This window comes from Gymnoscopelus braueri (genome assembly GCF_963280865.1).
Source record: "Gymnoscopelus braueri genome assembly, chromosome: 1".
Classification (NCBI taxonomy): Eukaryota; Metazoa; Chordata; class Actinopteri; order Myctophiformes; family Myctophidae; genus Gymnoscopelus; species Gymnoscopelus braueri.
The window spans coordinates 38063887-38077769 of NC_137603.1; the positions used below are offsets into that span (position 1 = coordinate 38063887).

At 40.5% G+C, this 13883-nt stretch overlaps 1 protein-coding gene across 3 annotated transcripts in view; it reads right to left on the minus strand.

The window, feature by feature from the left end:
• znf609b (zinc finger protein 609b) overlaps positions 1 to 13883 on the minus strand; it is a 95948-nt gene that overhangs the window by 68728 nt on the left and 13337 nt on the right. The window lies entirely within an intron of this gene.

A 13883-nucleotide genomic window follows, 5' to 3' on the forward strand; every position in this document is an offset into this window, starting at 1 on the left:
ATTAAGAATGTAAGATTGCAATGTGAGCAGGGCATAAACCAAAAGCAAGCCTGATAACTGGTTTTGTCATTTTGCTTATAACTAGGTTTGTTGTCCTTAAAGTGGCAATGGCACAGTCCTATTTCCTTGAAATAATGATCAGTTGGTATTATTACTATTATACATGGAGGAATATATTTAAATAAAAGGGTCATACTGCTACTTGCAAAAGGGACTGAGGTACACCAACTTTATTTTAATAGATTTTTTTTATTTACACTGTATGTATATTTGAAAGTTGTTTTGTTATTTTACATTTTCTTTTTTTATCTACTCTTACGATTATTTTGTAACAGCAATTAATGGGAGTTTGTAGGTTACGGAATATAATTTCACACACTCTTACATCTGTAAACTTCTAATACAAAAAATAACTTATACTTAAATAACATCACCGTTCTGAATCTGGTACTGACCACATGCGTGTCTGTGTGCTCCCGAATTGATTGTCAATCGTCGAGCTCTGCTATTGCAGAGCACGCAATAGTGATCCATTTCTTTTTTTTGGGGGGGCTTTTTCTGCCTTTATTGATAGGAAAGTAGGCTGATAGGAAATGGGGAGAGAGATGGGGGGTGACACACAGTCTGTTAAGTCTGTTTCTTTTTGCCCGTTTGACAGAGAAGCTTACAGCTTAAAAACTAACCGGGTGGTATAATGTGTAGATTTAAAAAACAGAAAAAGTTCCAAAACTGTTGCAAAGCCTCTTTAATGTTCTACCCTTTTATATATTTTGCCAAAACATAAGAAGATAATATAACAAAATAATGATTTTGTTTTTAATTGTGTCTCAGCTCTCTTAGACAGGAAACTGTTATAAAAATGGAAAATGGATTGTACCCGAATACTTTAGAAGCAACTGACTGTGATGAATACACACAAGTAAATAATTAACACTCACATCTGCAGCTCTGGTCTCCCCCTATGATAAGGAGCGTGCAGGGGCAAACAAACCTGAAGCACAAAAGACTCTTTGGAGTGGCAGCCAGGGTGATGAGATCAATACTGCCTCCGAGAGGCCCGAATTCTGATGATTCTCTTTGTATTGCAAACACCCAGTTACAAAAACACAGGGCCAAATGATACATAATCCCTACTCCAGTATGTGGCAACACATTTCTACCTCAGATGGTAGCTATGGAGGAACTAAGTGTTTTACACACCCTATAATTACTAAAATGAGAAGCACCTATTCTGACAGGAAATAGAGACCTGTGAGCATGTCTAGCATTTTCCAAACCACATGTTCATCTTTTGCTTTTTTAATAATATGAATAACATTTTCTTCTGTTGTAAATCATTATTCACATGCTGTTCCTATGACCTTGGGTCACTTATAATTACTTTCTTAGTTTCTTTCCCCAAAACCACGAACAAGAGAATAGAATAGATCAGTGGTTCTCAAACTTTTAAGGACATGACCCCCTAAAATAATCATATTTGTATTGGGAACTCCCAACCCGACAAGCACTTGGAATTGTATAGGAGTGGAGGCATTACATTAAGGGCCCCTACACACTGTCCGACATTTGAAATGGTCGACGAGTAAACAGATCGTTAAGCATTTCACATTGCACAAGTTTTTCTCTTGAAATCGTGCTATATATATCGTGGTTCTCGCACGATTGACTGATCGGCGACAAGGCATCACTCATTGCAAGATATTTCACCAGGATGTGATCCCAACCTGATACATCTATATATACAATCCGCAAACCTGCACATGCACCGTTGACAATTTGGCTGACAATTGTGGGTTGTGGTCGTGTGTCTGCCTGGATGTGCCACATCCGTGAAACGGGCGAGAAACAAGCGCTGCCGTGGTCTATGCAAACGAGCCCCAAAAGCGCGCCCAAATACGCCCAAAATCGCTTATACAAAAGGCAGACCTAGCAACGCAGGCTACGCCAATCATGTGTGCGAGATCTACAAGCTATGGGGCAGAGACGCTTTGTGCCATACACCGTATCTTAGCAACAACCTAAGCGCTAACTCTCATTGGTCGTGTCATGCTTAGGGCAGTCTCCAGACAGCAGCATTAAGTACTGCCTCAAATAGCTCGCTGCCGCCATTACAGTCGGACGCACCGAGCCCAGCTGGATAGCACAATCACTGTCATGTCTCTAATAAATCGCCCTGTCATTCATATTGTCAACACTTTGAGGTCACTGCAGCCTCCTACTAATGTAACATGTTTATGTCCACTACTGTGATAGCGATCGTTGTATTTCACTGCTTACTTCCCAAGGGTGCTTAACATGAGCCTTTAGCATGCGGCTAACGCTAACGCACTTTCAACGTTAGCATGTAGCTAACGCTAACGTGGTTGTCATGGCTGAACCGGCTGTGCTAACACTTTGTCAACAATGAACGTTAGTGTGGTGAATGTTGTGTGTGGTGCTGATGTTTGTTGCGTGAAGCTTAATGTCAGAGTGTTTGTGTTGGAGCGCCTCAGTGCGGCTGCAGAGTTCATGTGCAACATCTTTGCCTCTTTCTTACTTAATTTTTGACAATTTGGCCAATGTTTGACCATTTTGATGACTTTTGATGCAGTAATGGTCTCATTATTAGTTCATTTTATAGGTATTAAAAAGGTCTTAAAAGTCCTTAAATTGTCACTTTATACACTAAACACTTTTATTATAATTATGTTGGTTTGTTTACTGAGAAAACAATGTTGTACATTAAGCTAATCATCTGGGAACCCCCGTAAAATCATTTGGGCAGCAATTGCTTGAGCAGATGCTAGTGTATGTGAAGACAAAACATTTTTTATAAGGAAGGCGGCATGTGTTCTGGTTCATGACATGGTAGCAAAGTTAAAGATTACTGGAATGCAAAAGCCTAAACATTCAAGTTGTTCTTATGTCAGTATATGATCTCCAAGCTTTGCTCAATAATTATTTCTTAGACAACAAACATGAACAAACATATTTACATAACATTCGGAGGGCAGGGAGATGCAGCTGTCCCTGTTTGACTGGGTAAACAGTTGTGAGGTCTAATTTGTCCGACACCTTCACAAAGGGGTGGTTGTAACTCTATCGGCAGTTGACCTACTGTACTGCCCTTAGCTGGAATTGCAGTGCAAGCCCTTTTGAAAAAGTCCCACTGAGGAAATGCCCCAGTGAGCACCCTGTTGAGCGAAAGGCATGAAGGCTGTGTACCTCCCTCAGTGCTTGCCCTTTTTTTTCACAGATCTGATTTCATTCAACTATCTGTCACAGAAGCCTGGGAGATTCTACCGCTAGTGTCCAGAGAGAAAATCCGGATGCTTTCTCAAACACCTTTGAATAAGAGCTGCTTTGATTGAATGAACCAATTTAGTTATGTATTTGAATGTTATAAGCACCATAGAAAATAGAAGGCCAACATACTCATAGTGCCTGAATAGCATCCATATGAAGGAAAAGTGGCACAATTGAGTTTTTCTTCCTTATAATGAATTTGAGGTGCCCTGACTGTTTAGCAATTAATTTGCAATGGAAGGTGTACAATAGCAATATGGCTCAGTTATTTGACAGTAATGGTACATACAGTATAGTAATGAATAACTGAAAACTGAAATATTGTGGGTGTACAAAAAACAAAGAAGTGTATATCAACAATTGAACTGTGTGATTTACTGATTTTTTTTCAATTTCTTTTTGTGATGTGTCAATGTTGTATAGCTATCAAGATTGGCTTAGAAACAGAGTTTCTGGCTCCAAAGCAGCTTTGCACTGTTTTAATCTAAGCAGATTGGATTGCATGCATCGGACAGAACACTCATAACTGTAAGACACTTGTGACTTGTGACCAAAGACTTAAATTGGACTTGCCCCTCAAAGACTCGAGACTTTGACTTGGACTCTAGCTCCAAGACTCGAGACTTGACTTGGACTGCAGCTCAAATAATTGTGAGCATCTCTGTGCAAAAGTCATAGTGGCATGATAAAAGCTAGTCAATAAAGAGACAGAGGCACTGCCCTGAGCTGGGCAATAACTTATTGCAGTAGAGTAATAAAAACAATAAAAACAGCAATAACACAATTTAATTGAATGTGCAGAATCTGGCAAGGAGCATTTGTTTCACTGTTTAAAGACAGATCTCCGCCTACAGAGCCAGTCAGTAACCTCCATGTGGGCGTAATCAAATTGTGTTTTTGAGCTGATCTTACCAAAATAGAAATACACAGAGTCAATCCAGGTGATGGGAATCAGGAGTCTTTGGGTCAGCCAACACCCTCTGTGTAATTGTAGTAAAGCACAAACCAAGATTTCCCAGAAACTGAGACCACTTCTGACCTCAATGGGGTTCAATTGCAGTTCACAGAATATCAAGTGATGTTGTTGATGAGTTCAGACTAATGGTTTTGATCTAGGAGCTCAAGTTTATTGATACCAAGTAACATTGAGGAAGGGAAAGAAAGGATTAGAATATCTTGTCAGTCACTGCCATTGAGATTCAATTCAAGTGGCTGAAGACGTCTTACCTTACCATCATGGTTTGGAAACCTCAATTGCAGACTAAAGCCCCATTTATATTCCCCTAACATATGGATATGGATGTGTATGTGCGCCTATGCAAGCGACACACATTAATTTACTCACATACTCTCACCTTGTCTATATTGAGGTTCAACCATTTCATCCACTAGAGGGCAAGGTGATTCAACCAGCCTGGGGGCTTTGTGCTAGCTAGCCTAGCCTCGTCTGTGACCTCTCCCTCTGCTGTAGTTCCGGTACTTGAGTCTCGAGTCATCGTCTCGAGAGTCGAGTCATCATCCAACTTTACTGTTAGCTTATACTGTTGTAGCTACTAAGCTTTAAGTCTGCAATCTTCACATGCTAAACTGCCTAGCACTGTGTTACTGAGACAGTGCTGGGTGTGTTTCTTCTTCGCGGTGTTCTGTTTGCTGGGTCTGCTGTTATGGGGCATAATGCAGCCAATTAAAATGTACGTAGGGTTAGGGCTGGGCAATTAACCAAAAATATATTAAAAACAACATTAAGAACCGATAACCGTACTACGGTTATTGGTTTTAAATGTAGTTTCGTTTTTATAAATAATTTTATATACAATCAGTACGAAAGAAAAATCGTAAAGATTTTCTTATAAACGACTAAATTGATTAGACTGATTAACCACCTAAGCCCTATATCATAGGGTTAGGGTTGTGTGCAAAAATAGGGAAAATAGCCGGTCTACAAGTTTGTTGTGAGCAAAGAAAATTGATCCCAGTCTAATCCACAATCATCCATCACAATGTTTTGATGTGCCCATTGTGATGTCAAATTTGAGCAGACATGGCCCAACCCTAGCCTGGTAAAGCCCCTCCCTCCGGAAAATCTAATTTCCATTTGATTTCAGGAAGGAGTCTGGCCTGAAGGCTTGTCTGGGCGTTTCTAGCCCATTCACCAAATGGACGAGCCTATCTCAGCGTCGTCGCTCATCGTTCTGTGATTGACAGCGAAAGTTGGCCAATCAGGTGGCGAGTTCGAGTGAGCCCGAATGGAACCGAGTGCAGCCTGAGTGCAGCCGACCAAAAACGAACGGCAGCCATTGTTTTTTGTGCGTTGTCTTTACTTCTTACTTTCGGTTTTAAAACGCTCTCAAACTTATTTTTTGAGGCACGAAATTTACTTTGAAGATATCGTTTGCCTAGATAGTTTTAGTTGTTTAACTTCATATATGTGGTCAATTAATCATGACGGAGCCTATTTAAAAATAAAAATTCAGAGAACCGGCAGGGGCGGGCAGTGACACACATGTATCCGAATAAGGCAACCGATTTTGGGCATGGCCGTCTCAAAAGTCCCGTTGCGTCACATTAGTCTGGAGGTGGTAATGCACTGGCTGAAGGGGAACACTGCTGATTGGCTGAAGGGGTTGTCAGTCAACGGTATTACTCCCACCCAACTCCAGCCCACAGCCAAAATTGCAGAATGGGCGATCATGCCAGACTACTTCCTGAAATCAAATGGAAATGAGATTTTCCGGAGGGAGGGGCTTTACCAGGCTAGCCCAACCCTAGCTGATACTACACACTGTATGTTACTGTCATTGTCCACTGGCAGTGTACTGAATTGATATTGCACACTATTTACTGTCCTGAGAGTAGATTGAACATACTGCACAGTGCACATTGTTCACTAGTAGGGCTGCAACGAAAGATTATTTTCATAATCGATTAAATCGTCCGAGTAACGAAACGTTAAAATAAAATAAAGAAATAAAATAATAATTAATTCAAAAATACATCCTATAGAATTTAGCTCAGCTGCTGATTAGGCTACTACATACGGTATCAAAGACAAAATAAATGTACTCAAGAGCGCTCGAGTGGCGCAGTGGTAAAGTGCCTGCCCACCACAGCGGAGGTTGTGGGTTGGAATCTACCGCAGTGCATCCGGTTTTGTCGAGTGTCTATACGAACACAAAGGCCCGTGTTTGGGGGAGGGTAATAATAGTCACTGCACGTAATCCTACGGGCTGGGGGCTGGGGGTGTGTGTTGTCATATGTGTGACACAGACACAAATGAGTGTAGGGAGGAATTCATTGACATGACAGCTTTTTGGGGAGAAAAGGGCCCAAAAAGCAACAACAACAAAGAGTAAAAAGCTCCACCTTTGGAACCCTTTCTCTTCTTCTGACTGTATGATTCAATTAAAAAAACTAAACTCAAATATGTCATTTAAAAAATAAACATTCAAGCTTATTTTTTGTTCTTGATCATATAATCCTGCACGGAGGTATAGACAGAAGTTGTCTTGTCTTGGCTTTAATGTTAATGAACAGGAGTAGACTAGATTCAATTCACATTGCAGTTTGCAGATTGGGTATAGAGTGGATTCTATTTACTGCAGTGCTCAGTGCTCTGATCCGGTCTAGAGCCCGCCTATTGTATTTGGTTATTTGCACACACACATACACGCACTCAACGTTTCCAGCCCCAGACCGGATCCGCAGTCCACCGCTAGCAAGCTGCAAGATAACAAGCTAACGAGGCGAGGCGTTTGCATCGTATTGTATTGCATCGAAACAACAAATTGTTCTGCATCACAATTACACATCTCTAATAAAGGGGCCTTAAGGAGTAAACTTTCCAGAATTGTTGGCATGGCTAGAAAGATTGTGAGGAAACCTGAGACCCTGCTGAGTCACCTAGGTATAGGCTACATCTTTAGAATCAAGGAACAAAGCCCTGAGCATTCTTCATGGTGATTCTTCTCCTTTACTTACTCAGTTTGAGAAGATGAAATCAGGAAGGGGCTATAGGGCACGGGCAGGGCATACATTTCAGGCAGGATTCCAGGGATTAACATTATTTAAGTGATTCGACTTTTTTCCACAATTATCTTTTGGGCTTCTTCAAGCCTTTATTACTGAGGTACAGCGTAGAGAGACAGCAAACACAGAGAGAGAGTGGCGGAGTGACATGAAGCAAATGGTGCGGCCAGCCGGGAATCTAACTGGGGACTCGCCATCAGGCATTAGAGCCTGTGTATGCACCCAAACAACTCAGCTATCAGGTCACCCAATGTTAAAATATAATCCGCCAACTAAACAGGAATGCTGGAGGACTGGCTGGAAGTGCACTCTCTCTCCCTCTCTCCAGGGCCATCTGGGCCTGCCTCTCTCTACAAAGCTACGAGCCCTCCTTCCACTCCATATTCATACTTTGTTGTACGACGCTGGCATGCACTGAACAGTAGTGTATCGCAGTGGTTCTCAAATTTTTATATTTTAAAGACCCCCAGTTTGGTAGGCATTAGGCCATGGACCCCCATAACTCTGACAGAGAACAAAATACAAATATTGTAAACTGTCAAGAGTTACAGACCTGTAAGGGTCCATGTGGTTCCTAACTATCAATGATTTAGCTGGGGAGCCCCTGGAACCATCTCAACCACTGGTACATAGGACAGTAGGACAAATGTAATGTAGGCACAGAACTACATAGACCTCCTACCTACTGTTCCTATACTCCTATATACACCACCAATGTACATATCAGAGCTTCTACCTCCCAATAAACCTAGGGTCTTGAAGTCTACTGATCAGTCATTTCTTCTAGGCCCACAAACAAGGCTGAAGACCAGGGGAGACAGATCGTTTTACGCTGTAGCGCCAAACTGTCGAACGATCTTCGACCCCATGTTAGACAGTCTCAAACCTTGCCTGTGTTTAAATAATACTTGAAAACTCACTTGTACTCCTTGGCTTTTGATGATTCAGACAGAGTTGCTGTTTCCGTTAGGCAATGTGTTTATGTGTTGCACCCTCTGTGTTTTTTACCCTGTCCATTGTTTATCGTTTTACTCTTGGTATACATTTGTTTACTGAGTGTACAGCACTTGTTGCACACTGTTGCACGCTGTTGTTTTAAATAATGGATTGGATATAAAATCTACATTAGGATTAATTCTACTGATCTTTAAAATTAATAATTACAGCCCATACAGTTTCTGTCCATCTCTTTTCACCTGGTCTCTCTCTTCCCTCTCTTTCACTCACCAACCCAACCCACGTTTTCCTTAATTACTGGATGTAAGTAGCAATTACTCATAACTTAAGTAAGGTTTTTCTTTAACAAATTGTGTCAAAGAATGTGTAAGCTATTGCTGTAATGCAAGTTATCTTTTTATTACATTACCACCGCGGTGACATTCTCGACCGTGCCATGCTCTTAATAATGTTTATTATTGTAAAAGTAGCCTATAGAATCTAACTACCGATAACTGCTGTAAAACGCTGATGTTGATGTGTATGATTACGCAACGCCGGCATGTTATCTAAAAAGCACACATGGATGTATATCACTGTTATCGACGGCCATTATGTTACGCTACTAAATGCACGCATTCATTTTATCCCCATGTGTTTGGGTCGCCATCTCCTGTGGCTGCTGCAGCGCCGCTAGTGAGTGTGCTTCTGAGTGCTTGTGTTGTGTTGACTGGAGGAGCTACGCTCTGGTTTCAGGTTACGGTCTGATTTATACTTAGCTGCACACCGGTGTCGTGCACCAAAAATAGCCGATCTAGCATCTCACAATGTATCATGATCTGATGTGTTGTGAGCAAGCTAGTAGAGCTTGTAGATCAGCTATTTTTGGCAAACGTTGACATAATTCGCCATATGCCTATTTTTGCAGACTCAAACGTTATGAAAGGTGGGACATTTTGCATTAATTGTTAATTGATTAATTTAATTGAGTAAATTCTCAACAGCAATTAATCGATAGTCAATTAATTGTTAACATCCCTAGTCCCAACGCAAACCTTGACCTACTTATAAAGTAGGTCGGGAGAGACTTATTGTCAGTATCAGCCGATAACGCGGGAGTCTATCCCCGTCACAATGCGCTAGACCCCTGGGAGATGGATTGCTGAGGTGGAGCGCCACACCTACCATCAGATCCCAGTACTTACCGCACCCAAGCCGTGCTACTCATACGCTGAGTTGGCGGTGCCTGGGATTGAACACATGACCTTGTGGGCCAAAGGCAAGAGCTCTACCGACTGAGCTACCAGGACACAAACATGTTGATAAATAATAGCCATTATAGACGTATCTTAATAAATGGTAGTAGTAGGCTATAGTGTATATCGGAGTTAGGGGTATGACAATTCCCTAACAGGATCTGATGCACTGGGCTTGTGCTTTGCTATGTATTGACTCAGCTCCAGCGTAAGGCTAGAGCCAATAGGACTTTGCCATGATGTGTATCTTGCATTTTTTTTAAATATAGGCTAATAATTGCTGTTCCTTCCTTTCATATTGCGTTTCTTGTGTTTTCTATCCCCTCTCTGCCTGTCAGTCCTCCCCTTGCTCAAAGAAAACAAACTTTCCACTCTCTCCTTTCTGTGTTCAGTGTTTCCCTTAGGATAAACTTGTAACAGCGGCACAGTAAGTTGAAATTGTATTTAAAAACAATTATAATAGTACCGGGTTTGTTGATGTTCTGTATTGTCAGAATTAACTTGTTAGTTTGCGGCCTAAAATATACTCCAGAGCCTCTTCACTGTATAATGGATGTCAATGGGGAGCATATTTTGAATTATCAATTTCTAATCGATGGAGCAATTCTTTTAGATTTTTATAATATCCAAATAGAGAATCTATCCCCACGTTAAGAATGCAAGTTATTACACTTTGTTGTCGAGTCATGTACAGTCATGTACAGACACAGACAATCAAGCAGCGCAATGCAGAACGATGAGTGCCATGAAAAAAGTCGTTCTTGCTGCAGCATACATACCTGCTGTCAGTGCTTCAATCTTGCGCTTTTGTGCCTCTGTCTCAGGTGGAAAAAAAACTTTAAAACCTTTAAAGGTGCCATGCTTCTCGTCTCGTGGTGCCGTCTAAAATTATATTCCTTGCAGTTGCAGAAAACGACACAGCAGCTTTGCATTGATGAAACCAGGTAGGATGAACCCATATTTTGCAGTGCATTCCTCTTTAGATGCCCTTTTCACTACGTTAAATGTTAAACAAACTCAAACAGGCTGCAGTAGTGTAGCTATCCGAGCACACAAACAATCAGTCAAGTAATGCCCAATTTATGCTCCGTTGTATGACGTGTGGGCCCCGAAAATAATAATAATAGCTCAGATTTATATAGGGCTTTTCTCAGTACCCAAAGTCGAAAGAAAAGAAATAGCTGATCTACAAGCTCATTGATATTTTTTGGTGCACAGCACCGTCGTACGATTAATTAACCCATTAAAACCGGGAAAGCAGTGTCATTTTAGATTTAGCTATATAGTACATATTCAAAAATAGCAGATATACAAGCTCATAACGCATCACTTTGTGCCGCACTATGAGCTTGTAGATCTGCTATTTTTTTTACCAAGGTTAAAATTCATGAAGATATGAAAGCCATGCTCCTGTAAAGTCCTGTGACTTAAACAATGTACACACTTTGGGAGTGCATTAAACTCTTTGAACCTCCGCAGCATTAGGTGAGTGTTTAATTTCATCTAGCTCATGCTGGCTAAAGTAAGTAACATTGCGGTATAGGAAAAAACATCTGCACAGAGCTGTAGCTCCAATAAAATGCTTACTATGCAATCATCAGGTACACAACAGCGTCTTTTCTCTATTCTCTTTACTGTTATTTATTTTGTCTTGTACCATCGATTACTGGATGTGCAGCATAGATCTTTGATATAGTATGGTTGCGCTCAGAACTGTAGTCCTACACACATGTTCAGTCTGCAGTCTGATGGATTTTCCCCGTACAGTTAAAATAAGCAGTCTACCGTCATAGTTCTCTTAACGAATTTATTGCTTTTAAATGCGCACAAAAATATTCATATGGCTCTGTTGCACTTAACTATGTAATGTGCTCTAAATAAGCACTGAAACGCTTGGATTGTAGCCTCCTATTTGGTCATTAAGACCTATTTTTATATAAAACAAATTTTAGGGTGCATACCAAGTAACATCTCCAGGTGCTCCCCTGAGAACTAGGCCAACAAATGTATGTGCACCCCTGAACATAAAGGCTGTTTTTCAAATAAGACACCTCGCATATTTATTAATTTACAAAATTCACTTTGGAACATAATGCCTGACTCCATCTCTCGATTGCTTTTTCTCTCCCGCTTCGTCTCTCTCTCTCGTCTATGGAAGATCATTGCTCAATGCTCACACACGAACCAAAGCAAGACACAGTTCACAGGGCAACATAAATGTACCACTAGGGATCAACAACTCACTTTACAGATTACGACGCTTTGGGATGCGCAACGTAACTTGTTCATCTAACCAGTAGCTGCGCTACCATCGTGTGACGAAGGATGAATGAGACTTAGCTGTGCTTTCTGCACCTGGTGCTGTTGAATTGGAAGTATACTGAGGGGTTATTGGTGACAAGGACTAGTGTGCTTTACACCCTAGTTGAATTGAAGAGAACAGTTTACTTAAGTTTTACTGGTTTATTTTATTATTCATTTTCATAATTTCTTTACAGGAAAACAACCTTTGGGGAGCTATTTTGTTAATTATTTTAATTTATTAAAGATTTCAGTTCAGTTTATAAGAAGAAATGCTAGTACATGTAGGATCTCCCTGCACTTACATTACGTTTTTTTTTCTCGAGTTGATAAACATTCTTAAATGCATTTAAAGGACATTTTGTTTTTGAATTTGTGTTACTGAAAATGTTGACACAAAATGTTTAGTATTTACTTAAAATGCATATCAGCTCCTAATATCGGCTAGCGGCCTCTTTGATCACTAATATATTGGTATCAGCCATGAAAAAGTCTTACCGGTCGAACCCTAAAGTTGAATGAATCGTTTTTTGAATGCTGTATGAGCAGGGAACAAGCTTAACGTCTACCAGCCAGGCAGATTTTTTACCGGCCAAAAGTGATTAATTGCTTTATAGTATATTGCCATGTGTTAATGTTACTATACTACTCTATATGCAATTTTCAAGGACTATCATAAATAACACAAGGAATATTTAGCATAATTTTGAGTGGACTGAAGACAGACCTGCAAACTCATGAGGGCTGAAAAACTTCTGAAATCAAACCCCTGTTGGGGGGCACGGGGCATGGCTTGATAATGTCTATCTTCGCAACGGTAAAGCAGCAGCCTATCAGAGTGACAATTATATCAGTTATAGTAACAATGATCATTTAGTGACAGAACACACTGCAATTCAATGTGCACACACCTCAACTAATGTTTTTCAGAACCATCCTCACACACTATCAGCCGCTTTGAAGTAAACAATTATGAAAAGGATTATACTGTTGATTAGATACAGGTATACTGGGTGTGTGAGTACGTATGTATAATCTTAGGAAAACTATATAAACATAGCTGTAAAAAGCTACAACATTCCAGCGAACGGGTCCCTCCAGCGAATGGGTCGCACGCGTGAAATCTGTAGTCCCTCTCTAAACAGTGTTGTCAGTGACAGCTGCTCTGCTCTCTCCATACAGTTAGTTGCGTTCCAAAAATAACTTATCTACAAGCTAACAGTTTCGCATCGCAAGGCATTGTTAGGTTGTAGATCTGTTCTTTTTGGGCACCTGACTTCCTCTAAGCTTACAATGGTACCACAACTCACCCTATTTCCACTGAAAACGCTACTTATTTTCCATGATATCACTTGAATTAACCAGTTGTATTGGTCGTGCCACGAACACACGCACACACACGCACGCACGCATGGCTGGTTAGTCTCCATAATTCTATTGTTGTAGTTTAGTTCTAGTTCTAGTGAGTGGAGCTGCATTGTGCTGCGCAAAATATGCACATCTGCAAGCACATATAACCTGTGGACACGTTGTTTGTTACCATAATATGGTATACATTTACATCCCTAGTGAGATCAAGATACTTACAGTATTATAACAACAACAAACAAGTTTATTCAATAGTTTGCACATTTTGCCAAACTAAAGAAGATTTGGAGGACCTAGAGTTGTGTTTAAAAATGACAGGCCAAAATATATTTAACATTCGGCAACTTATCTCATTTAAGCTAATAAAAAGCAATATAGTTCTGTAAAGAATTTGTCATCTCGTCTTTCAACCAAATAACGGATAGTGGTATTGATAATGGCTCGGCTCGTTAAAGCAGTATCAATAATGGTATCAGTATAAAAGTTAACGATCCCCATCCCTAAGGTTAGTGTGGTCTAAATCAGTGGTTCTCAACTAATCATATGTGAACCGGGGACCCCTTTCCCTGACAAGCACTTGGAATTGTAGGAGTTGAGGAATTCAATTTTGTTCGACTCGGTTCCACAGATAAATCGTGAAAATAGCAGATCTACAAGCTCACAACGCCTTGCAATGCGAGGCGTTGTGAGCTTGTTTTCAACATTTTTGCC